Here is a 26,584-nt window from a genome sequence, read left to right on the forward strand (position 1 = left end):
TTCGAACCCAGTACGGGGCAGCGGAGGAAGCTAGGCTGTTAGCAGCACATTGACCCTGGTTACACAGTCAAACACACACACAGCTAACTCAAGCAGATCAACTACAGACATGTCTTTTGGTCAGGAGCTCTTCCATCTAGTCTGAAGATGATGGGGCAAAAAAGTATTTAGTCAGCCAACAATTGTGCAAGTTCTCCCACTTAAAAAGATGACAGAGGCCTGTAATTTTCATCATAGGTACACTTCAACTATGACAGACAAAATGAGAAAAAAAATCCAGAAAATCACATTGTAGGATTTTTAATGAATTTATTTGCAAATGATGGTGGAAAATAAGTAAAATAAGTTTTTTTTTTACCCTTTTTCCTCCCCAATTTTCGTAGTGTCCAATTGTTTTAGTAGCTACTATCTTGTCTCATCGCCCCAACTCCCCGTACGGGCTCGGGAGAGACGAAGGTTAAAAGTCATGCGTCCTCCAATACACAACCCAACCAAGCCGCACTGCTTCTTAACACAGCGTCCAACACGGAAACACCATGCACCTGGCAACCTTGGTTAGCGCGCACTGCGCCCGGCCCGCCAGAGGAGTCGCTGGTGCACGATGAGACAAGGATTTCCCTACCAGCCAAACCCTCCCTAACCCTGATGACGCTAGGCCAATTGTACATCGCCCCGTGGACCTCCCGGTCTCGGCCGGTTATGACAGAGCCTGGGCCCGAACCCAGAGTGTCTGGTGGCGCAGCTGGCGCTGCAGTACAGCACCCTTAACCACTGCGCCACCCGGGAGGCCCCTGAACATAAATCTTTAACTTAAAACCCCACTATAATGTACACCTCTGCAACCGCGTAAGCCATTCCTACTCACATTTATCATACATTTTAGAAGCATGACCAGGACATACAGGGAATTGCGGTCCCCACAAGAGTCGGGAACTATCCGTATTTGGGTAATGGAAAAGACATGACATGACAAATGAAAATAAACGTGTAGGGATTTGATGTAGATATTCAACACTATTGGATGGTCCATCATGTCTAGACTTGACAGTCCCCATAATATGCTGCAGATGGCAAAAAGTAACTTAACTGATGACGATAATGATATGTGTTTGGGTTGTACAAGGTTATTCTCAAGACATCCTGTGCCAAAAAGACTGACATAAACTTGACACCTTAGACAGGAGTTGTAGTTTTGTCCTCATTCTCTTTTCAACAAAGCACTAAAAACTGAGACCATGAAAAAAACACATTGTTTCTCCATTCAGATCGTGAGTGGTCACATGAGAAAGTGCTTTAAAAAAAATTATACCTCAAACAAGCAGACATCTTATTAAGTATGGGAAAGGGCTGATCAAGGAGCAAAGCAACGCTGGTGTTCTAAACTCCTGCATATGTTTGAAGGAGAAGCTTTTTCCCACTTTGTGAAAACATTGTTCGAGTTGGGACACAGTCCCTTGAGCTACAACAGTGATGTCATGAAGTCCCCCATTGAACCTGGTGAGTGGTGACATATGTCGGCTTGACCTTGTTTTTCTTCATGCAGTGTTGTTACATACAATCTGTATTTTTTACAAAAATAAACTTTATGTGATGTGATTGTCTGGCTGTAGCCCACTTAACGTAAACCTTAAAGTATTGCATTTTTTATTTTATTTTTTCACTGAAGGGGATAACATTTTCCACTCAAATTGAAAAGTTTCCATGTCAAAAGCAACACTCTGGCTCGAAGTCATTTTCAAAGCACCAAAAGTGAAGTTCAATTCAGAGTACAGTGGATACCTTTTCCACATAGAGGAGTAGCAGCAGTTATTTGTTTTCGACTACTACCAAGGGCCCTGACCTGGTCTCCACACTACTCTCAGTATGTCCTACAGCCACAGCCAGCAGAACCTCACAAGAATCTCAGGACACACACACACACCCTTTCTGTGTTTGCTCATAGCTGCTAGTCCTCCTCAGAGTTCATGTAAGGTAAGGATATGTTATATTATGCGTATAGATTTTCCACCACTGGCCAGGGCCCAACTTCCTGCTCTGAGGAGAAAGCTGCAGTGCTTTGTTCCCAGGGTGACAGCAATTCCTCGCTGGACCAGGTGGCCAAACAGCACAGACAGAGTGACAGAGAGAGCTAGAAAGAAAGAAAGAAAGAAAGAAAGAAAGAAAGAAAGAAAGAAGAGAGAAAGAAAGAAGAGAGAAAGAAAGAAAGAAAGAAAGAAAGAAGAGAGAAAGAGAGAAACTGAGACCTACAGATGTGCAGCCATGCCAGCCTAAGATACTGATATTGTTGTTTATGATCCCCCGTCTCTCTAACTTTTTTTCCTTTTAACTTGTGTTTTTTTGCAGCTCTTGAAATAAGGTTACAAACCCTTTTGTTACAGCTTTACTTGAGGGGTTGTTAGCATCCAAACGTCAATGCTCCTCCACCCGCCCCGAAGACAGGAAAGCTCCTTCCCTCCAAGTTTAACCCATTAAATGCTCCATTTAACCCGATGAAGATCATTCTCATTCCTGATGAAAATATGTCAGCAAAACATATTGTTTACTCTGATGTAACATTTTAATCTTTAAGTGATCATTTTCAGATTGGTAATCTTATAGAGGATCGGAGTAATCAGGTTCCAACTCACGGCTGCATTCATCACACCCAAAGCTAGAAAAACAAAACCAATTCTATTTCAACACACAAACTCAATGAGGTTTTACAAACAGCAAACAAGATTAAAGTAGTGTCATTAATTGAGCCAAAACCCACAAATCAACTTTCACCTTGATTCACTTGCTCATCAGAAAGAGTTGCAAAATGGCAACATTACATGAGAACAATGTGACGTCTTCACTTTACAACTACCCTAACCTAAATTACCCTCCCCCCCAACCACCACCACTCCCCCCATTGGTTGTTGTGAGATGAGGTATTTTGCAGTTGTCCGCTAATGTACATAATTGTCTCTTCAGCCACAGCCAGGTGCAGGGAGAAGTGCTAATGCAGTATGTTTCCACAGTCACATTTGGGGGAGGTTAGGGAGTGAAGTGCCATATGGGTTAGGAGTCAGTCGAGGAGCTGGCACACATGGTACGCTGGCAACACAGCAGCCCCCCTCCTCCCCCACCAACACCACCTCCCCAATCATCACTCTGGTCTAGTGGTGCTGGCCGAGATTTTGACGGTCGGCACCAGACTGACAAGGGAGAGTCGAGAATGCACACCTGCGCCTCGTGCTTAAGTGTGTGCAGGTGTGGGAAGTGTTTGAGCGTGTGTGTTTGCCGGTGTATGTGTCCATTAATGCATAATGCATAAAGCCTGAGAGGGTTTGAATGTGCATGTATGTGTGTCTGTTTTCACTCACATACTGTGTGTGTTTTGGATGGGTGTGTTAAAATAGATGTGGAGATATTACCGATTTATAGGTAAGTTTGCGACATATTTGTGTGAGCTTGTGCATGCTTGGTTATGAGTGTGTTTGTGTCTGGTAGGGAGAGAGAGAGAGAGAGAGAGAGAGAGAGAGAGAGAGAGAGAGAGAGAGAGAGAGAGAGAGAGAGAGAGAGAGAGAGAGAGAGAGAGAGGGGGGAGGCAGAGGGGTAGATAGATCTCATATTTCATACAGATGAATCCAGCAGAAATGTAATGAGGGGTCTATATATTTAGATCAGTGGGAGTTGAGGTCAGAGACCAGACTGCTGTCCCCACCTCCATAACAAACAACAGGCCCCTACTGTAGTGACCTTCAGTGAGGTGTCAATGAGCAGCAGCAGCTCTCTGCTGCTGACCTGTGACATGCCAAAACAATGGGTCTTCTTGCTTTTTCTCATATTACCAATCACACACTTTATGTGAAGTTTATGCTCCGTGTGAGAGAAACAAATCCGAAACATTTTGAGGTATTTGATATTAAAAGCACATCCACCTGCTTTTATAAATCACTTATAAATCAAATACAACACCACTACTGATAGACTTGGGACACAGGAGTCTACATTTCTGTCTAGAACAGTCTCCCTCAGTGTTATTAAGCTCCAGACAATCCCCTCAATTCTGAATTGTGTGGCACGTTGCAATTCAAACTGCCATTACACCCCACTACAAACCTAGTAGTGTGACAGAGTGCTAGTGGGTGAGGTCTGCCTATCTCACCGATGCCCTCTGAGATAGGGCCCATCAGGCAAAAACACTAGGACTTACCATCTCCCCCACACTAACACTCCACAGGGGATGGGTAGAGAACAGAGAGAATGTTGCATGGTGAGAAATAAATGGCAAAGTAAATAAGAACAACATACTGTATACCTTTTCGACTGTCAAAATAACAACGCGTTCTAGCCACCACACCAAGGCATGAATATCTCTGCAAACCCAAGCTGCCACGCCCCTCTCTTACACAAATACCACCAACCTCACCATATCCTCTCACTCCCAGACAAACTAGTTGTCAGACAATCAGTGGTCTAAATGTTAGATAATAGGTGATAATAGGTGCTCCACTCTTTAGATTCATGACTAATCATGGAAAGCACATACTGTACCAACGTGTCAGTCCATCCCATGCAGCTGCCTTATTGCCCACAGCTCCGACAGAGCAGGGATCCTTCCCTCTGTTGATTTGTAGGGGAAAGCCACATTTTCACTTGAGCCCCTTCTCTCTCCCATATTGTACAGAAGTATTTGTGTGTGCCTATGTATATTCTAGCTCAATTATGTGATTTGCGCTTGTGTGTGTGTGTGTGTTCTGTAGCCATGGCAACAGCACAACATATCAGCGACCACAGAACCGCACTGGGGCTGAAGGCATTGCCAGGGTTCTGCCAAAGCATAATCCATTCCAGGGTTGACATGAGCGAAGGGAAAGGCAGGAGGGTGGAGACGGCAGTGTGGCGCATGCATGCGCACGCACACGCACACACACACACACACACACACACACACACACACACACACCACTCTCTTTGCACACACACTGGATATCCTCCTATTCTTCTTGGCTGGAGACTCCCATGGCAATAGCAATAGGAATCCATTCTCCACGGATGCTAGGACAGCTGTGCAGATACTGAATGAGACTCAGTTGGTTTGGGCTTTTCTGCATGCAGCTTGAGATAAAAACTACATGGTACTTAATTCAAATCTATATTCCCTCTTGCCAAAATACATCCAATTCATCCAGTGTTTGTCTTCCCCATCACACAGTGTACTGAATTCTACATAAAATAGACAGACATGTTTTGGAGATACAGCAGTGGACAACATGGACTTACAAAGTCTGATGGAAAATGTTCCAAAAACATTTATCAACAAAACCTTGATATGTCCTTTAAATATTATTGACGTGTTCATTAAATGTTAACCTGTTAACCAAGTCGGGGCATCTCTAGGTCCAGGACACAGTACCTCCTCCCTGAGGAATAGATAACAGCACCAGCCACCAGCCAGCCCATATCTGTGATTACAGAGACCAGGGCTTTGCCACCTCATTGTTTATGGCTGTTTGAATTTGCCAACTCCACCACCTACCAACCAACCACCAAAGGAGACTTGAAGCCGCCGGTGGTGGTGGTGGTGGTGGTGGTGGTGGTGGTGGTGGTGGTGGTGGTGGTGGTGGCCTGGTAGGAATGAATAAGTAAAGGGAACACAATGTCCCTGTGAACTTCTGGCATTCTGGCCTGCTGGTGTCCCCATTACATGATGGGGAAGAGAGCCACCCACCACGAGACACCTACAGGGCCAATAGGGAACTCCGGTTTCACCGTAACTCCAACCTTCAACTAGGGATAGAGGAGGAGAACATAATAAAGTTCACATGTCCATTAAATTCATTACTGACTTGGGCTGTCTGGAACACATGGGTTAATTTTCTACTGGCTCACGCCATTGGCTATATTCCACACCAATCAGAAAAGCACTATCAGACTACATACATTCATTGCATCCTTCTGATTGGCTTTACTGCAGGGCAGGGGGCTTGCTCTCCGCACAACTGAACTCAAGCACAGTAATATTATAATTCAATATGTCCGCCATAGAAATTCTATAAAAGGCATGAAGGCCTCATTTTCTTCCCACTGCAATTCTGTGTTTTGGAGCACTACACTTTGGGGATTTGTTTTTGCCCCATAGATTAACCACAGTCAGTGCTGTCCGAATGCCTCTTAAAAATCAGTATAAAACATAATTGCCATTCAGCCTAAAAACTGTGGATCCTGTAACACAGGCTAATTCAGTGATAACCACACAGCTGCCTAATCACATTCAGACATAGGACGGAAGGTTCTGGCGTGTGTGTGTGTGTGTGTGCGTGTGTGTGTGTGTGTGTATCTTTAATTCAAAAAATCCAAAATTTCTGTTTATTCAGACTGTGGTTCCATCAGATTTTAATCCCCTGAACAGCTGTTCCAATTCATTTTCCAGGCCTGGGGAGAGAGAGGGGAGAGGACAGGAGGAGGGGGAGAGGAGGAGAGGTTAGAGTAGAGGAGGGGTGAGGAGAGGTTGGAAGGAGAGGGGTGAGGAGAGGTGGAGGGAGTGGAGGAGGGGAGAGGAGAGGAGGGGTATGGGTGAGGAGAGGTTGTAAGGAGAGGGGTGAGGAGAGGAGGAGGGGGGAGTGGAGGAGGGGAGAGGAGAAGAGGAGGGGTATGGGTGAGGAGAGATTGGAAGGCCGCCTCACAAAATGTCTACAAGGAGGTTTCAGTGGAATATGTTTTTATTCAAAACACCATGCCTGTTAACAACTGATAATGACATAGACAAATATAATCTATCTTCATGCAGCAACACACAGTAATACATACTCACTTAGGCCTAACATAATTTGGGCAGGTGATTAAGCCACAAATGTATCCATGGAGGTAATTAAGACAAAGATGAATTATTTAATGATCTGCAATACAAAGATGACTTGCAACAAGAAATATGTTTCTTATGACTACATTTTTTTTTTATCTACAAATATATGTTTAGTCTTTCTGTCTCAAATATGCATGCAAATAATGGGTTAATCGTAAAACATTTTGGGTTTGCCACTCAAGGGTTAATTGCATGAAAATGGGAAAAGCAAGATACATTTCCAAGGCAACAAGTTAGCAAATTTTAGATGACATCATGAAATTATGTGACTTACTTTTGCTAAACATTAGGCCTATCTGCTTGAATAGACGGCTAGTAGGCTACTTTCGGGCCAATCGGTGCTGCTGGGCTACAAACTGCAGAAATTAGGCTCATAATAAAACTGTATTAAATAGCCATCTTGCTCTTTCTCCGCAGTTAACTTTTGGTTTATGTATGTTAAGCTTTTTAAATAACTTAGTAGGACTTCAGGCCGACAGCAAAAGTGATTGACTAGCAGTGAGTTGTCTAGAAAAAAACGGGCCTTCACTGCTTTTCAAGAAAGTACGAACGTGAGGGAAATACATTTAGCAAATGATGCTTCCTTTCAATAAGATTAAGGTTTTTAAAAATGTGAGTTAAAAAAAAAAAGAAAGTAATATGGGCTTCAACAAACTATGATAAAAATGCCTAATAAAATGTATATAACACACGTTAAAATATAATAGGGAAACACTTACCACTAATGGATTGTTTAGAAGGTGAGTAGTGCAATACTTTAGTGTCGCGAGGGTGTTAAGAGGTGTGAAAAGCATTCCCGCGCAGGGGTCACCGTCCCGCGAGCAGAAGAGCAAAGAGAAGAGGATGTTAAACTGTAGTACGAGTAAGAATAGTATAGGGTGATCACATGGTATTTATTGTATACACTTTTGAGCATAAACAAAGTCATTAGCATAAAGTGGCTTAGGCAAATGCGAAAAGAAAATGGTTATGACCTGGTGCGCTTTATGGGAACAAGCCAAGCATGCCATGCTTCCGTGTTATAGCCTAACAATAGTCTATGCCTACTAATGACTATAACAACAATAACAATGTCATTTTTATTTTTCTATATCACGGATACTCCACTGTGTAGAGAAGAAAAGTGTTGAATTCTGCTTTACTGATCTAATCTGGCTTGATTATACGTTCCTATGACATAAATGAAAAAGGCCTACACTCTTACAAAAAAAGGGGTTATTCGGGTGTCCCCGTAGGATAATCTTTTTTTGTTCCAGGTAAAACTATTTTGGGTTCCATGTACAATGCTCTGTGGAAAGGGTTCTAAATGCAACTCAAAAGGTACCTGGAACCAGTAGGGAGGGTTCTTCAAAGGGTTCTCGACAGCCGAATAACCCTTTTAGGTTCTGGATTGCACCTTTTCTTCTAAGAGTGTAGTGCTGCAAGACTGGAAAAGGCAACGCTATTCTGATAATGGTGTCTAATAGCTCAGTCAATAGCCTACATCAGCCAGCCACACAACACGGTGAATTTGGTATCGTCTATTTCCATACCTGCCGTGGATACTTTTGATATGGGCTTACATTGTAATGTTTATAACATCATAACACATGTACAAAGTAACACACGACTAAAGTATATCCGAACCTCTGAATGCTTTCCATAATGTGCCTCCATTCCACCCCATCCATCTCGCCTGTCTCCAGAGAGGCTTTTACCACTGTTAATCATTTATTCGATTGTTTATATTGTGTGGCCATATCCGAGGTCCAAACTCGTTTTTTAAAATGATTAACCTTAATTAAATAAACAAAAATGTGAGTCTACATCTGCAGACAAGAGGCACATCAGAAGTGACGGGGATGCAGGAGTCTTGGGCTGGGCTGGGAGGCACAAGCTCCACGCACGCTGGACGAGTGCAATGCACAAAGCTGTTATCTTGTTGAATATCTCCCGAACATGCATGACCATACCAAACTCTATGTAGTCAATGTATAGCTTTAAATAATATATTTATATAGTTTATCCAGTCCAAATGATTTAGCCTATGGGCTTTATTCTGCATATGTACAGTGCAGCACGTGCGGAATGTGCAGTCAGTTCTGTTGTCAAAAAAAAATGCTGGCTCTATCAAGCTTCATTTTCTTTTCATACTGCCGTGTAACCGCTTTAGTAAAAAATAATTACAACATTTATCAATTCCAGAAACCCTGTAAATAAATATGCATTAACAAATTAAGCTATATGTGTAAACTGTTGGAGAGAAAAGTTCGAATCTATATAGAGATTCCTCTCTGTGCATCTGATAAAGTCCCATTCCATCATTTCTAAATATGTGGGCCTATTTTCTTTCTCAGTTCCATTTAATTTAGACCCGTGTGGCCTAAAAAGTACAAGACCCTCTCTTCCAATATATATCCACTTCTAAAGAAAGTATTCAAATCAGCTTTGTCTTTTTCTGTCAATCTGGGAGTAGAATAGAGAACAACATATGATCATTCTACAGTTTTAAATGGAAACAGACTACTGGCCGTGCCCGCAACTGAGAAAAACACCCTCTCTGCCTCTGTAACAGGAGTCAGAGGCATGGAAGTCAAATGGTTTTAATACAACACTGTAAAATCAGGAATAAACTACGCATCACACAGGCCTTGGCAGTCTACTGTCCAGTAAAACCAAGGGATAAACAAGTTTGCTTTATAGGAATAGATTTCCAACAGTTATCCCACCGGTTAGGAGAGTCATAGAATTGCAGATAATATCAACAACCATTCTATTTTGGACGCAGAAAAAGGCATGGCTTTTTAAAGAATCCATGAAGAACAAAAAATCTACACAGAAATGCATAGAAAGAAGAGCAGCAGACCACTACAATGTTTTTGCAGAACCAGGAATATATTGATGCAGAGAGTTAAATGATGGTTGCCTCGCGATTCAGTTTAGGCCAAGGAACTTTGTAGGTTTATATTATGAGGGTTTGTATTGCTAAAATATACAATATTTTCAGTCAGTGGGCTCAAAAACCCTGTTGTATGTCACATGTATCTGTGAACACATACTGTTGACAGTACAACTTCAAACAGAGCTTTCTCTGACGCTTCCCTCCAGGTTACTTTGTCAAGCTAAGGACAATTCCAGTTCCAAAAGTAATGATATTGCACATAAGTCATAAATGAATAGTTACTGAACCTCATATATTTAGGGTTCTGGGTGAGTCCAAAAAAGTTAAGCAATGATGTGTGATATTTGGCCATTTTAGAATCGAGCCTGACCTTAAATCACTGTTCATATAGGACGATTACTAATACACATGATGCTTTCAAAGTAAACACATCCATAAACTAAATAACTAACTGTTTAAGTTCTTATGACTGTGCAATGCACCTTTTTGTTACAATCCATTGACCACATCTCAGGCACTATAATACTTGTTAACACTCTCTTTCCTCTATGACAAATAGACTATCATTTCATAAAATAGAAAAAGAGAAGCTTTATATACATTTTCCCCAAAAACCTGTCTTGAATGCTTGATTTAAAAAAAAGATCATGTAGATTCTGAAACTGTTACCTGATCAACTCTCCAGTTTTAACACAATATATCAAAACAGATTTGACCATTAATGAGCATATTGAACAATAATTGATTTAGTTATATATTATATAGCAAGAGATTCTATATTGCTTAACAAAAGTACATTTTATTTGGGCAGAACCTTATCAATTACCAATTAGAGCCAATAAGCTGTTCAACTCATAAACTATTCTTAGCTGCCCAACTGTGGAAATGTGGAATATTGCACGTGGAAGTACCAGAGTAATTCCCCATTGAATATGAGTGAACTTTACAAGGCATGGTGTATGTATACCAAATATACCAGGTTGTGGGGTCTGGACATCCACTGTATAGTTGAACGTAGGTTATACATTTAGGGAAAAGCAGCACAGAGTAAAACATCAGAGGTAGGTTTATTATTCAAAATGATTGAATATTTCTTTGCTGTACATTTTGGGATGGTTGTTTTACTATGAACAGAAATGGTCAAGAGTTTATAATAGCAGATTAAATACAGTATTTGTGCTAGGTACAGTGGACCAGAGTCACTAAAATAAGATATCAACTGGGCATGACCAGAACCTAGAAAATAATCTGTATGGCGCATATATGCAGTGAGATACTCGTGCGCAAAATAGTCTATACATTATATTCCCGAACATTTACTTTCACTAAATACGTACGTTATATTAATCAGAATCGAGCAGTAGGCTACTGTAGAACTGGCGGCAGCACACACCGACCTAAAGCCCTCGACTGTCACAGATTCAACCGTTAGCGGATAAAGCTTTTTGACGGACACGCTTCCACGTGTAGCCTCCCTCACTGCCAAGCGTTTGCGAGATCAACATTTTGGAAAATGTCAATGTAAGACCATCACATGTAACACTAAACTTCAGTCCAGTTTCTACACTCACTCCTTTCTCCTCCTCCACTTCTCCCCTCCTTTTATATTAAATAGATTCGGGAGGAGCGCCATTTTCTCTACAAAACCATGTGTAATGAAACGCATAAGAAAGCCATGCGAAGAAATGCCATCTAAGAAGAAAAGGTGACAGCGATACAAGGTACATACTATCAGAAAGGAACAAAGACTAACAAATAAACTCAAATTCAACTATTACATAGTTGCAAATAGTGGGAGCACTAATCTAACCCGCAACCCCGACTGTATACTAAGCAATAAAAATTTAAATAATGGCATTTACCTGTGTCAAGCAGTACGGGGAGTACATGGTTATTTTTAGAAATGAAAATTGGAGAGCTTATTTAAATTGGATGGAAGTTCGCTGTAATGCTGCATTGCAATCGCTCGCCGTCCTGTTTCGCTCACTCCATGCTGTACTGTAACCCCGCCTAGAAGGCTGAAAGTGAAAGCTTACACAAACTTTTTGGGAAAAAAAGTTGTCTCCCACCCTCTTCCATGGATTCTCCTGTCGAGCGCACGGGGGGGGTGATCAGGGGCGACGGTGTTTGCTATACAACATAATATCATTAACATGAATCTCCCAACTTCGTAAATCATGCTTGGGCAAACTAACGCTTAATCCGGTCGTTTCAGCTCATACTCAGTAAACATGCATAATGACTATACATCTTTCTCTTTCTTTAGGGTAACAAGTATGTTATTACAAGGGTTAAATGAATAGGAACGCCGAATGCGTACTATCCAGCGTTTTAGCAATACAACATGTAGAGTAGCCTATATCCCAAACGAGAAGGTAACATGCTTTACAGAAGGTCCTCCAGTCTGAGCATTGTATTTTGCAATGAGCTAAACATTTGTTATAGCTACGATGTGATTTTGTTTTGATGTGTTTTCTATGAAATATGTTTATATACCAATTAGTAAAGTCCATACAAGCATAAGAATGTGATTGCTGTAAGGTCAAAAGGTGATGCTTCATATGGGGCCTATGGCCGAAAATAAATACATAATGTTGATAAATAAAGACTTGATATTAAGAGATTGACTTAAAATATTGGAAATGCCATTTGTTTTCCATCTGAGAAACGAGAAGATATTTCATGAGATTGGAATAGAACAACACTGGGATCTTGGTTTGGATTAATTTTTTATCTAGACCCATGTAAATGTTACTCTAGCTATGTAAATGAATGGGTATACCTAAAATAGTATTACATTGTTATTACACTACAGTTACACTGCCTCTGCATAAATTAGTTTGTGAAACAAATGTAAAAAATATTTGTCAGTGTTCTGCACATTTTGTGTTACTTCTATTGGTTTCTGCCCGCTGATACAAAGGCACTTTCTGCATGTTGACTGAATTTCAGTACACACTTCCAGCCCAGGCCGATGTACAAGTAAGACTTCAGAGTGTATAGAACACTATCAGACATCAGATCCAGACTGAAACCTGTAATGGTGACTGCAGTTGAAACAGCAGAGCCACACTGTTGCTCTGGCTTGGGGACATTTGCTCAATGAAGTTGACTTGAAAATTAAAAACAGCCCAACCTAATGACTGCATGATGAGAACATACTGTATGCTACCAAAACAAGATAGTGTCCCAAGGAAGGAGGGCAGAATATTGGTCATATTGAAAACAATTTACAGAGGCATGTACCCTCTCACAGACAAAATCTCTCTCTCTCAATTCAATGGGCTTTATTGGCATGGGAAACATATGTTTACATTATACACACACACACACTTTTTTACAAAGGAATAAAACAAGTTTTGGACCAGGTCCTTAAGTGTGGTATAGGGTTTGGTGGGGGTAAAGTCACTGTGGAGCTGAAATTTTGATCTGACAACTGGAGTCCCTCAGATTTATGAGGCCTACTGCTTGTGCATTTACACCACAAGCCTCTGCAGGAGAAACAAAGAGATCTGAGCTCTGTGTGGCCAATTATACTGCACACAACCAGGGGAGCCAGAGACAGAGGGAGGTCAGAGATAGAGAGCGACAGAGAGGGAGGGATGGAGGGAGGGGAAAGTGTGTGGTCAGGGGGTTGTGCAGACCACATAACTGTAACCTCCCCTTCTCACCACACAAGGTCATGCTCACCGCATTCCATACCGGTTAATTCCATCCGTGAATATGAAATGACTGAAATGACAAACGTTACCTTGATATTTTGAAAATGATATACCAAAATAAATTCTGATAAGCACTAACTTTCAGAGTGACAAACATACACATAATTTGGGCAGTTGTGTAACAGCAGGTGGAATGAATCCTGTTCCCAAGTTGTAGTCTCTGTCTAACTCAGTGTATTCATGGAAGTTCTCTCTCTCTATCTTTCTCTCTCTGAGGTCATAAAAAGCACACAGGACCACAAAAGTGAAAGGTTACAGAGAGTGGGTTCGAAGGGGATCAAAAACTGTTTTCCTCCTTTATAGAGTTGAGTTGACTGCAACACACGCAAACACTCATCCAGCATCGCTCCTTAAATGAGCCCCACATTTAGTGGTCTATGGGAGTAAATCGCTCATTAAGTAACACATGGTAGAGCCATATGCTATGGTTGTTGAGTCTCTCCTTTTCACACAATGGAATATACATATTTGTTGTGCTACAACACTCATTGTGGTAAAGTCAATCATGGATTTGCTGTTATAATGAAGTACTGTAGCAGCGTCTGCAAGGGTTGTTTTGTATACCACGGACACACAGAATCTATGGAACAACTCAAATGCAAGTTAAGCACAGAAGTCACAGGGTTCAAAGTTTGTGCTCTAAGATTAGGATTCGCAACCAACTACTCCCTCATATATGAAGACAAAATGGACAGACAGAGGATTCTGAGGTAGCTGGAGTGGCGATGTGTGGGGCCTAACCTCCCTATGAGGAGGTGAGTACAGATACCCTTCTCTGGATGGCCTTGAACTCACTGGCCCTGATATCTAATATGGTCATATTAATGCTTCTCCCCTCTCCAACTTCTCCACCAACCATGATACTCAATTACCTCCCATTATGGCTCATTTCTGTACCCCGGGACACACAATACACTGTAGCAACTCAGATTCTCTATAACTTGGCGAAAGGCTTTAGCTGGAAACAAAGAGTAGAAAACTGTCTCCCACCTCATTAACAATCACATTTTCAGTCATCCACAGACTCCCACTCCCCCATCCCGCAATTCTCTTTTTATTACCATTTCATTTCAGGTCGATCGCTGTAAATCCAATGCGCTCGCTTTTCATTTTATACAACCTCTGCATGCTGCACATTATCGTTATATTTTTCTTTCCCACGAGGGAAGGGCGCTTCGGCGGAGTTGCAAGGCCCTTTTCTCGAAGTGTGTGTGGAAATAATGATTGTAATGGTTTGCAGCTGAGGAGAAGGAGCTGTGAGTGACATTATGATTGTGGTGCAATTACCAAGAGCATGAAAGCAGACCATCAGTCAGAATAATGACTAATGACTCAAATAACACATTAAATAATCATAATAATAACAATAATAATGCATACCCTGTAGGAATCTGATACTACAAAGCATTCAGGCATCCCAGGACCTCTGGAGGGGTCTTCATTCACCAGAAAGGTTTCGGTGGCCTGAAACGTAACACAACAGTCATTCATAGTATCAATGCCTTTACCATCCTTTAAACAACTCCTTAACCTATACAACACAACATCATTTTAAATTGAATAATAATAACATAATTATAATATTATTGCTATTATAAATGTATGATGTATTAATTGTTATTATTATTATTGTTCTTATAATTATAACTATTGTTATTGATATTGGTAAAAAATGATGTGCCAATTACAGTTCATTCAAGCAACATCAGCATCCTGTACAGAACCTCTAATGGAAAATCCCTACCCCTCTTCTACTCACACACAAAGCATGATTCATAATGTGCACTAGCCAACTCATATATGATGGAGGCCTGAACTCCGGTGCTAGAACCAGAATGGAGACCAGACCGTTTCAGCTGCTTTTGGATCACACCACACAATACACACTGACACAATGGCATTTCCTGTCCCTGGTTGTCACCTGGTGACTTCTCCCACAGCGGTGACTGATTCAGCACAAAACATTCACACGGGGCATACATTCACTGATCGATGCAGCAAAGGTATTTTTCTAAGTGTTGTTTCCATTCAGCACAGTTCATTTGTATGCTGTGGAACACACCAGCTGGGCCTTGAGCGCTGAATGAGCATCCATTCCAATTCTGCCGTCAATTGAGGCAGGCCAGCCCAGACAACATAGCTGGGAGGAAACCTTGGTATGGAGAGCTGGGAAAAATCCTATTTTCCAGAACCTTAAATCCTGATTTCTCAAGTTTCACAAAACAGGAACAAACACTGTTCGAAGCCAACTCTGAATGCATGCTACTCTTAACTTGTACCTGGTAAACATACACTATATACACTAAAAACGGACATTAACACACACACACACACAGAGAGAGAGAGAAAACACAGGAACAATACTTGAAGGAATACTTACACACACAGACACATGCATAAACAAACAACACTATAATAAGTCCCAGACTTTGACTAACCAAGATGTGGCTAGAAACACAGGCTATTCATATCCCACCCAATGAGAGGTTAGCACTCTTGTCTTTTCCCTTTCCCTTTTAACACTGAAGGGGCATCTGTGCCTCTGTGTGTGTTGGTGTGTTTGTGTACGCTGTATAAACGAATCATTTAATGCAAATCCATTGCTTACTTTTGTATGTTTACTCTTCAAGTTAGATTTCCGAATAAGAAATGTGAGTGCAAGTCATCCAAAAGAACCGAAAACTCAAACTAGACGATTCATGACGTTCGGCTTCAACAACCATGTTCGTACCGGCCATCATTAATATATATGGAGGAGAACAGAGTGAAACCATAAAAGAGTTGTTCCATTACAAGAAATGCTGTTTCTCAGCTCTTCAAAGGTTATTAAAGACCAAGGTTCATCTGTAGTATGTCCTCTACTCTTCTAATGGACATATCGTCCTAACAAAGGCATTAACAGTAGTAGTTCTGCTTGCCACGTATTGGCTATTGCTGTGATAATGATTACCGGTCTCTTCATCAGAGAAAGAGGCTTATTCTCAGGCCTGAGGGTGTCACAGTACTAAAAGCAGTTGGATTGACCAATGGTTTGCTGAAAGGAGGGAGGAATGAAGGGGTGGAAGGATGAAGGGATAGCAGAGTTAAACCTCTCTCTCCCTCTCTGCTGCATGGATTGCCTTCACACTTGAAAAGGGGCATCATTTGTTTGAGGCGGCACTGATTGTTTGATGTAGCTCCCTGTAGCACTGGCCCCCTTTTCCCTTTTCTCTGTGTTTTTATGGAGCATGTTGTCAATTATATATGCCACCCCTTTTCTATATATATGCAACATATGAGAAAAAATAGTATCAAGGACTCACTTAATTAACACCTAAAAAGCTACAAAAAGTGATTTGATGTCTGTGATTGAGTGACCTAGATGTGCTGTTTTACAGAATTCAAATGTTCATCAAAAGCAATTGATTGTGATTTGATCTCTTAACATTCCCATGTTTGGTGAACAGTGAATGCTCAATGTAACTGTGTGGGTTTGACCAGCAACTGAAACAAAGGCAGAAATGCTTTATTTTCCATGCCGCAGACACACAATCTCTCTCATCAAAATGATATACAGTCAGGTCCATAATCATTGGCACCCTGATCTATATTGCATGGTAAATTGTTGGGGAAATTAATTTTTTTAAATGTTATTTTACCCCCTTTTTCGTGGTATCCAATTGTTAGTAGTTCCTATCTTGTCTCATCGCTACAACTCCCGTACGGGCTCGGGAGAGACAAAGGTCGAAAGCCATGTGTCCTCCGAAACACAACACAACCAAGCCGCACTGCTTCTAAACACAGCTTGCATCCAACCCGGAAGCCAGCCGCACCAATGTGTTGGAGGAAACACCATGCACCTGGCGGCCTGGTCAGGGTGCACTGCGCCCGGCCCGCCACAGGAGTCGCTAGTGCGCGGTGAGACAAGGATATCCATACCGGCCAAACCCTCCCTAACCGGGACGACACTGGGCCAATTGTGCGTCGCCCCAGAGCCTGGGCTCAAACCCAGAGTCTCTGGTGGCACAGCGAACACTGTGATGCTGTACCTTAGACCACTGCGCCACCCGGAAATAAAATGATTTTATACTAATTCTAATGGACTTGAACCCCATTGAAAACCTGTGGTTTGAATTGAAGAGGGCAGTCCATTGGAGCAGATGAAAGATATCAAGGATCTGGAAAGATTCTGTATGGAGGAATGGTCTAAGATCCCTCCCAACATGTTCTCCGTCTCATAAAACTTTTTAGAAAAAGGCTCAGTGTGGCTATCCTCACAGGGGAAAGGTGCTAAGAGTATTGAAAACAGGGGAAGGGTTCTAGAACCTAGAGTATTGAAAACAGGGGAAGGATTTTAGAGTACTGAAAACAGGGGAAGGGTTCTAGAGTATTGAAAACAGGGGAAGGGTTCTAGAGTATTGAAAACATGGGAAAGGTTCTACAGTATTGAAAACAGGGGATCCAATCATTTTGATCCCTATCTTTTTCAGAATTGTTTTTAATTACTTTGTTTACAAATATATCTTTCTCTGAGCAATTGTATTAGTATATAATAACATATTTTCCTTTTTTGAGCATACAATATTGCCAATATTGCTCAGTATTTGTATTATACAGTCATTTTTGCTCACCTCAATCAAGGGTGCAAATAATTATGGACTGTATGTATGGGGGTTGCCCCACTTGGCATATTTTCATGGCACCGCATAAGTTAAAACATCTCTCTCTGTGCGTTGTGTGAGTTCACGCCAGAGCCACCTCAGGGAACAATGCTGGAAAAATGGGATATTTTACACCTGCATCTCAGGAGGTGAGGGGTAAGAGGGGGGTAATAATTAGAAGGGTGTGTGTAGGATTGGAGATTGCTTATTGTTGTAGGGCTGTTTGGGGTTTGCCTTTGATACTTTCTCTAGCATTCCATTTTAAGTCTTAGGTGTGGATAATGCATTTGATGCAAGTTCATTATGTTTGCTCAACCTGGTTCTAAATACAGAAGACATTTTGAAAAATGAAATATGCAAATACAACTCAACTGTTAAATAGCCTGTGAGCTCAATTGAATGAATAATGGTGTTGACTCTAATTCTTCATTGGAGACCCTCAACTGGAGAGCAGGCAAAAAGACATCAACTGTTGGGAAATTATTTCAAATTAAACTTGGAGGGAAGAAGAGACTGTAAAACAGTTCCAAACTAAATGGAATGAAATGACTCATTAAGCGTTGGTGTGCAGTCTGCATTGGTCATAGCACTATTGTTGAGTCTGGACTATATCAAACATTTGAGGCAGTATTTTGAATTCCTTTTACATAACCTGCTCACCATCATCTCAATTTGGTCTGATGCTAAAAATACACTATAATGCACATTTAATGTGTGCCCAAGAATGCGGGACAACAGGTTAGTGAGGGGTGGCAGGTAGCCTAGCAGGTTGACTAGCAGTTAAGAGTGTTGGGCCAGTAACCGAAAGGTCGCTGGTTTGAATCCCTAAGATAACTAGGTGAAAAATAGGTGAATAATCTGTTGATGTGCCCTTGAGCAAGGCACTTAACCCTAATTGCTCCTGTAAATTGCTCTGGATAATAATATCTACTAAATGACAAAAATGTAAAAATGGGTGTGATGTGGACATCTTCTCTCTGCAGTGGGCACTGCAAGATGCCTTTAAAGGGCTGAGGCTGGCATTCTAAAACAGGGGGCCTCATTCTGAAGAATCAGGATGGCTCAAAATGCAACACAACTTCTGCAGCATATGGACAGCTACCAAAACTTGATCCATGTTCATAGTCTATGTACATAGTCCTCATAGGTTATGGCTCCACTATACACCTGCAATAACATCTGCTAAACACATGTACAGTATGTGACTAATACAATTTGATTTGATTTGAGTCTACCCTAACTGCTAATCTAAGATGACCTTGCATGACACCAAACCTATAAAAATGAAATGAGAAACTGACCTCGGATCAGAACTGAGAGACAACTCTCTGCACCCTTTATAGGATCACAACCAGGGGTTAATATGACACATATGCATGCCATCACTACCTCCAAGTGTTTATTTAACAAAGACAAACCCCAGCATTCATCTGGATTGCAACGCCAATAAGGATATGGTAGCCTCTACACCACAGATCACAAAAGGGCGAAGGAGGACCCATATACACAGTGAGAGATGACATCACTGGCAGCGACAGCCAAGAGCTGCAGAAAACATATGGCCTGGAAACCGCCTGTTTGATCATCTTGTGGTGAGCTGCTCCCTCTGTACATACACATCAACATCTACAGAGTGGGATATACAATTACCTAACAATTTACACAGCTCCTTGAGATTATGATACAGTACTCCTTCTCATACAAATCACACACATCCTGACCCTGGGCCAGACCATGGAAAAAGACAACTTTTAGGTCCTGAAGTCAATAGAGGGAACGGCATTATAGAATACTTAGAAAAGAGAGCATACATTCCTTTGTGAAGCATATAAAGCATATGGTATTCTTTAATATATGCATATATGCACTCCTAAACTACAATATATTCGATAAGTGAAGGGACTCAATGAACAGGGTGAGTTTGAAGGATTGCCTTAGCATCCTTAAATACGGATTATTTGTGTTGATATGTCTAGAATATGTTGGGCAGAAATTCTGTCTCGCTTTTCATAAAAAAAGAGGTGACTTGCTAAGTAGCTGAAAAACAAATAAACATAACCCCATGTGAGGCCTGTCCTGAATATTGTTTTTATATTAAGTTACTGTTGAGCTACTTGGACTAGTGCCATTCCAGTTTGCAAGTAAACACATAATTATTCAGACAAATACTTTTCCATATTCATTTGCAAATAGAATTGTAGGAATCGACATGTCAGTGGTTCCTCAATAGGCAATGTACACAAAATGGCCAACTAATATAATAATAATAATAATATATGCCATTTAGCAGACGCTTTTATCCAAAGCGACTTACAGTCATGTGTGCATACATTCTACGTATGGGTGGTCCCGGGAATCGAACCCACTACCCTGGCGTTACAAGCGCCATGCTCTACCAACTGAGCTACAGATCCTATGCCAAGAGATCAAGCTAAAGGTCAAGGACCTTCATTAAATAACGCTTTCCATGACTAATGTAGAGCCTAATAGCAGTCCACTTCTACCCAATATCCCACAACTGGACTACTTTGGGGAAACACACAAAACAAATAAAGGACCAGAATAGATGTCCTTTGTGCTTACATTTAATCAGGAGTCGGGTAGTTTTACTTGACAGTCTTAGAGACATGATTCACCCCACTGTTTTACTGTGTAAAGCTTGTATCAAACGTTGTTTTGGTCTAGGCCTACTTATAGTGCAGCAATGTTATCTGTTCTCAAGAAACTCATGTTAAATGTTTCAAGTCATAGAGGAAATTAACCTCTACTGAACTAAGCTCTCCATTACAATATCATAACATGCCATCCATCACAAGGGCCAGTGCTGTGGACTTGGTGGGTCTAGTGGTTATTAGAATGGTACTGTGCTCTCCTTACTGCCCTGAATTCAGTGAATAGCCTTTACAGCTATGCGTAAATACGCAGCCGTCGGTAAGACGTTATACCGGTAGATAATATTTAACAACAGAGCACGAGAGGAAAGCAGTCTCGCCAATTATCTTCCACAACTAACATTGATTTCAGCAAAAAAAATCCAACTCTTAGGGTAACGTCCCCTATAAACTGTAGCCAAAATGCGCATATAAACCAAAAAGTAAATGCGCTCGTTGACTATTCACATTAGGTGAATTCGGCTTTTATGTTACTGCTTATTCAATTTCTTTCACGTTTGGATTGTGCAACGCTGCCTTGACTTTGTGTGTAATATAGATACATCAAAGTAGATGCTTTATTGGTGGAGAGCCGTGCTCTGCTTTTCAATAAGGGGGCGACAGCATGACCAAGAGCTGCAATGACTGGAAGCAGCTGAACTGCCCCGGGAATGTAGTTGAGTGGAGGATAAAGGAAGATACATTATCCGCGTTATCCTTGTTCAAATATAACCCACTTATATATATGATTTAACATAAAATCCTATACAGTATCAATATGAGTTTGGGTAGTGCAAAGTTAACTTTAATGTACGGTATTACTCCTTAAACCACTCACAAGATAACTTTGGGGGTAATCATTAATCGTTTTTGATGCACTAGCGTGATGTTTTTCCTGTTTAAACAAAACATTAAGATGTTTACAAGCTTTCAGATACATAAAAGAGCAAATTATTGATTTACACAGCACGTACCATTGTGGAGCAGGGAAATGTGCCAACAGTCTCAAATGCCCATTTTCAACTCTAAAAAAGTTCAGCTTCCAAAAAAAGTGTGGGAGAGAAAACTACTCGTTTCTTCTGATACCGGAAGCAAAATAACCCTAATACGGGACGGCCTGTGGCCCGGTGAACATTTTTTTTTTATTGTAGTTTTACTGTTCTCCTCCAACAGGGAAAGGGAAGGGAGACGGCTTATCCAAGTCAACCACTTCCCGGCTTCATTCGGGGTGTTTATGTCCGCTATTCACGCGTGGGACTTCCATAAAAACACGGGCGGCGGTTGTCGGAGCTGTGGGGACTTGCTCTGGTCGCCTGTCAGTGCGCCATCCCTTCCGTCCGCTCTGTTCACCGAATACCCAGTGAGGCAAATCCGTGCACGATGCTAGCGTATCGTCAGCTCCCAAGTAACAGAGCAGAGGTCTCTCTTTGCAAGCGGCCGACAGTAAGTAGACTACTTACGCGCTCACAAATCAGCTGTTCTTTCTGTGTGCCTCAAAGGAACTCTGTGTTATCCTCATCCTCTGGTCCTCCTAATAAAAAAACAATACAAAAATGGAATTCCCTTTGGTTCTTCTTCACTTGTTCTTCAATGCCCATATTTACTCGAGATAAAAAGGAGACCACAACTAGTACCAGATCTGGCACCATAGATGTTGCAAGTTTTGGAGAGAGGTGATACTTGATCATATCACTATGCCAGACGACTTCACGAGAACGCGCATATGTATACACTAATCCCGGTACATATGACGAGTGAATGAAATAGTTGGAGTTAACAGCTGTTAAAGTGTAATAAACCCAGAAAAAAGTGCTGTGGCGGCCCAGAGCGCGCGGAGGCGCAGCAGTGGATCGCGGCCGGAGAAGCCGAGGGCTGGTGAATTATTAATAAACGGAGTGGTTCACAGTCTGTCGGTCTCAGTGAGTAACCAGGACGGCAGCTGGGGGTTGGATGAATTAAATATGGACTCAGAGTAAACCGTGGACGGCAGGGGATTACCACTCACCGGCTACAGTGTAGAGGCAGAGCGGGAACGCAGGGAGGGAGGGAGAGCAGAGAGGGAGGTGGTATGATAAAATCCAAATCATTTTAACATTGGTCAATGATATAAGCTATAAGTTACTAACCTCTCTTGTCGGTATTAGGCCTAGATAACATTGAATCATTATCCAAAACAAAGATGTTAGTTATCAGTTATGAGGCCACAGTAAAAATATTTTGTAGTCTAGATTAATATAAAAGGACATTTTTTTCAACATAATAATATACCCCATGTGTGACCGTCACGGTCCTGTTTGTGCGTTTTAGTAAGAACAGAGCAGGTTTGGAATAACTTTATCAGACTTGCAGTGAAGATTAAACGGGGATTTACCAGCAGTTGTAGGCTGCAGAATTATTTCCACTACATTTTCTACAGAATTCATCCACATTTAGCCAACTATTGTAAGCAAACTAGTATTTCTTAATGTAGCCTTAGCCTAGAGCAGGAACGGGACAGGTGCACGGATAGATGACGCTGATCATTTTTTGCACCCTGTTCAAATCACTGTGGTGTTATTCATATCAAACAATACTGGGCAATGAAATTAATTTGACATTCAATAGGACTTGACTTTAATAGAATATTCCTTTATTCCAACACATTTCTGCGTTGACCTTTAAAAGGTAAGAATATGCAAGTGTTGTGATGCCACAAAGTATGAGCGTGCCCAAGGGATTCCAATAAGCTAACTGGTTGTTCATCTCTTCCGCAATATAAGTTTATGCCCTTATTTTTAGAAAGGCCCATGAGAAACACAAGCTGTTATTTAGTGTTAGAGCGTATTATGGCTCCTGCAGGTTTAGAACTTCAGGAGAATCTAATACCTGGAGAAGAGCAGATGTTGATGATGATGATGATGATGATGATGATGATGATGATGATGATGATACAGATACAGCAATAACAGAAATAAACAACTAATACCAATATTATTGCAATTGCTGTAATATTATATGTGGGCTATTATTAGACACTGATTAATATAAATATATACATTCATTTATTGTTATTATCACCATTAATCACGTGTATTTTTACTAATCATCCTTCGAAGTACCTATTTATTGCCTACCCAGTCGAAATTCCTGCATTGTAATTTCACAGACTCAATGATGCCCTGCCATATAATGTCAGAAGCCTGTAATTCTTCGAATACAGTAACTTTTAAAGAAAAAAACAAATACGATTTAATTCTAACGAGACTGGATATGGCAAGATCAGAATGACACTTGTTTAATTTCTACGAGAAAATACTTTTACCACAATACAATTCTGCTTTAGAAGGAAATGGATTACATTAATAAATGCAGCGTATTCCCAATGACACCGTTTGGATATTTTACAAGTGTATTCATATATTTAAAAAGTGGTTGATTTGCATGACATTTTAGATACTTAAACAGACAGTTTGCATGTCCAATAATAGGCTGCATCCAATTCAAATGTAATCTAAAATCCTCCAGAATGCAGGTGAGAGACCCGCAGGTTAGATTTAGTAATATTAATTCCGGAATGTATGTTTCCCTAGTCTATTTAATGTCATTTGGGCATTGAGGTAAAAACACAAAAATACAAATTTTGTTTATTCTTTGAATGTTTTATGTCATAGGTCTACATCTACATATGAGTGTGGTTTGCAACAGAATACGTGTTTAACACGTCTGTCACATTTAACTAAACTGTATTGATATTAGGCCGAAATAATTTTTCATATTATCTGCTTTAAAATGATTATTTTTAGTAACTTTTTTTTATAAAAAGAAAAACGTTTTTTTAAATTGATGGGTGCTATCATTTGTTTCAAAACTTGTGCCAAGTATCAATTTAGGCAGTTAACTTTCAGACTAATAATTATTTTGTTCTAGGTCTAAAGAATATGAAAAGTTGTATAAGGCAGAAGATATGACTAGACCTATATCTATACAATCAAATGTGTAACGAAAAACTAGGCCTGTTTGTGACAATGGTCATTCTCAGCCTTTTGTCATTTTTACCTTTATTTAACTAGGCAAGTCAGTTCAGAACAAATTCTTATTTTCAATGACCTTGTCAGCTCGGGGATATGAACTTGCAACCTTTCGGTTACTAGTCCAACGCTCTAACCACCTGGCTACCCTGCCGCCCCGTCATTGTGCGAACATCACACAAGACATCAAGCCTATGATCATCATCCTAACCTTGGTATTCGCTTGGACAAGAAGGTTCAATACAGGTCAGAGAAAAACAAGGGAGTAGGATACATATTAGTGCCTGACCACGCATTTCTCTGTCTGTGACGATGCTGTCGGAAAACACACAGCATGATACCAGGCAGACACTACTCCATCCGGAAGTGTAGGATATAACAGAACATTTTACCAATTGTATATATTTTATTTCAGCACTTTAATCGTTCATGATATAGCCTAAAGCTAAGCATTGTATCATATCCTGATTTCCCACATCGTCCTCATCTATAGTTGTAGTTGTCTGTCAGGGCTCTCAATGCCTCTGCAATCTTAATTCGCGATAAGCATCTAAACGATTAGCTATAGGCAACAATGTAATAGGCACAACATTATTTATTTCTGTTGAAGACAAACCATTGCTGTCTGATTTCTCATATAGATTAATGTCAATCTTCACTTCCCTGCATGTGAAATTATTCAAAATGTAAAAACAGCATTTTTGCACACTGATATAGAATAATACAAATAAGATGTATATATTACAAACAACAAATTGACTGTGTTCGCTATATGAAGTGCATAGCAGATAGACTCATGCACCGGCCAGCACACTAATGAGTGCATAACAAAAACTCATCCAGAAGTTCCGTTAATAGAATGATTGAGTCAAAGAGGGCCATTCGATAAAATAAATAAATAGGTAGCCTTCTATTTCTGGAGAAATAAATAGACCTACATCAACTCAAACACGTTTTTAACCAATCCGGAAAAACCCGAAGTAGGATCTGGGCCTGATGCATCTGCTTCGTTTTATTACTCAACCGTTGGAGCGATAAAACCTGCCCCGCGAACCCAAATGTCTGTGTTTAGAAATGAAGAGTTGTGATTTAAGAGTTTTTAAGCATGTTCTAAAGTAGTTTAATTTCTAACAATAATTACAAAAGATTTAGGCCCAAACAAAGGTCACAGCGTGCGTGATGTGTCGTAGTACTGCAGGCATATAGTGAGCATAGGCCAAAAACTAAAGAGCCACTGTTCTCGTTGCACAGCCACGGCCGAGAAATAAAATTGTGCTTCTGATGGAGCCCAAATGCTTCAAACTGTTATTCACAATCCATTGCCGGCCTAAAGTAAAACGAAACAGTGTTGCTCTTGAGGTAGCATGAGCTACAACTATAGGCTATCTGGTTCTCATTAAAATTTAAATGGATTTTCAGGCAGCGTTGTAAAGTGTAAGCCCTTATTTCCCAATTCCATTATTCAATTCCTTCTCGCGCTCTCCTGCACTATCCAGGGACTTTACTTGGATTCCCTTCCGTTTCTCTACAATTTGCCCAGTATTCTCGGCTTGAGCTTTACAAAAAACGGGGAAACAAAAGTTCCACTAGACAACGGCGTGTCTAGGAATGCTGACATTGGCATTGCGAACAGGCACTGGCTGAAAGAGGCGCAGACCGGCAGCCTAATTCACCGCCAGTACTGTAGGCCCGTAACTTCCCATACGGAAGGACAAAAAAGGTCTGCTTACGCACACTCGCTTCATCTATTCCCACACAGTTCTTTAAAACAGCAATGCAACAGTTCTCTCTCATGCATACCTTATATTATACCTCAGTCTGTCTGTCATAGCTCACGGCAAAGCAAGCGTA

General features: G+C 40.9%; 1 pseudogene; it reads right to left on the reverse strand.

The window, feature by feature from the left end:
- The window catches only part of LOC118377936 (nuclear factor 1 X-type-like), a 242,269-nt pseudogene that overhangs the window by 190,114 nt on the left and 25,571 nt on the right, over window positions 1-26,584 (reverse strand).

The sequence above is a fragment of the Oncorhynchus keta genome, chromosome 32, assembly GCF_023373465.1.
Source record: "Oncorhynchus keta strain PuntledgeMale-10-30-2019 chromosome 32, Oket_V2, whole genome shotgun sequence".
Classification (NCBI taxonomy): Eukaryota; Metazoa; Chordata; class Actinopteri; order Salmoniformes; family Salmonidae; genus Oncorhynchus; species Oncorhynchus keta.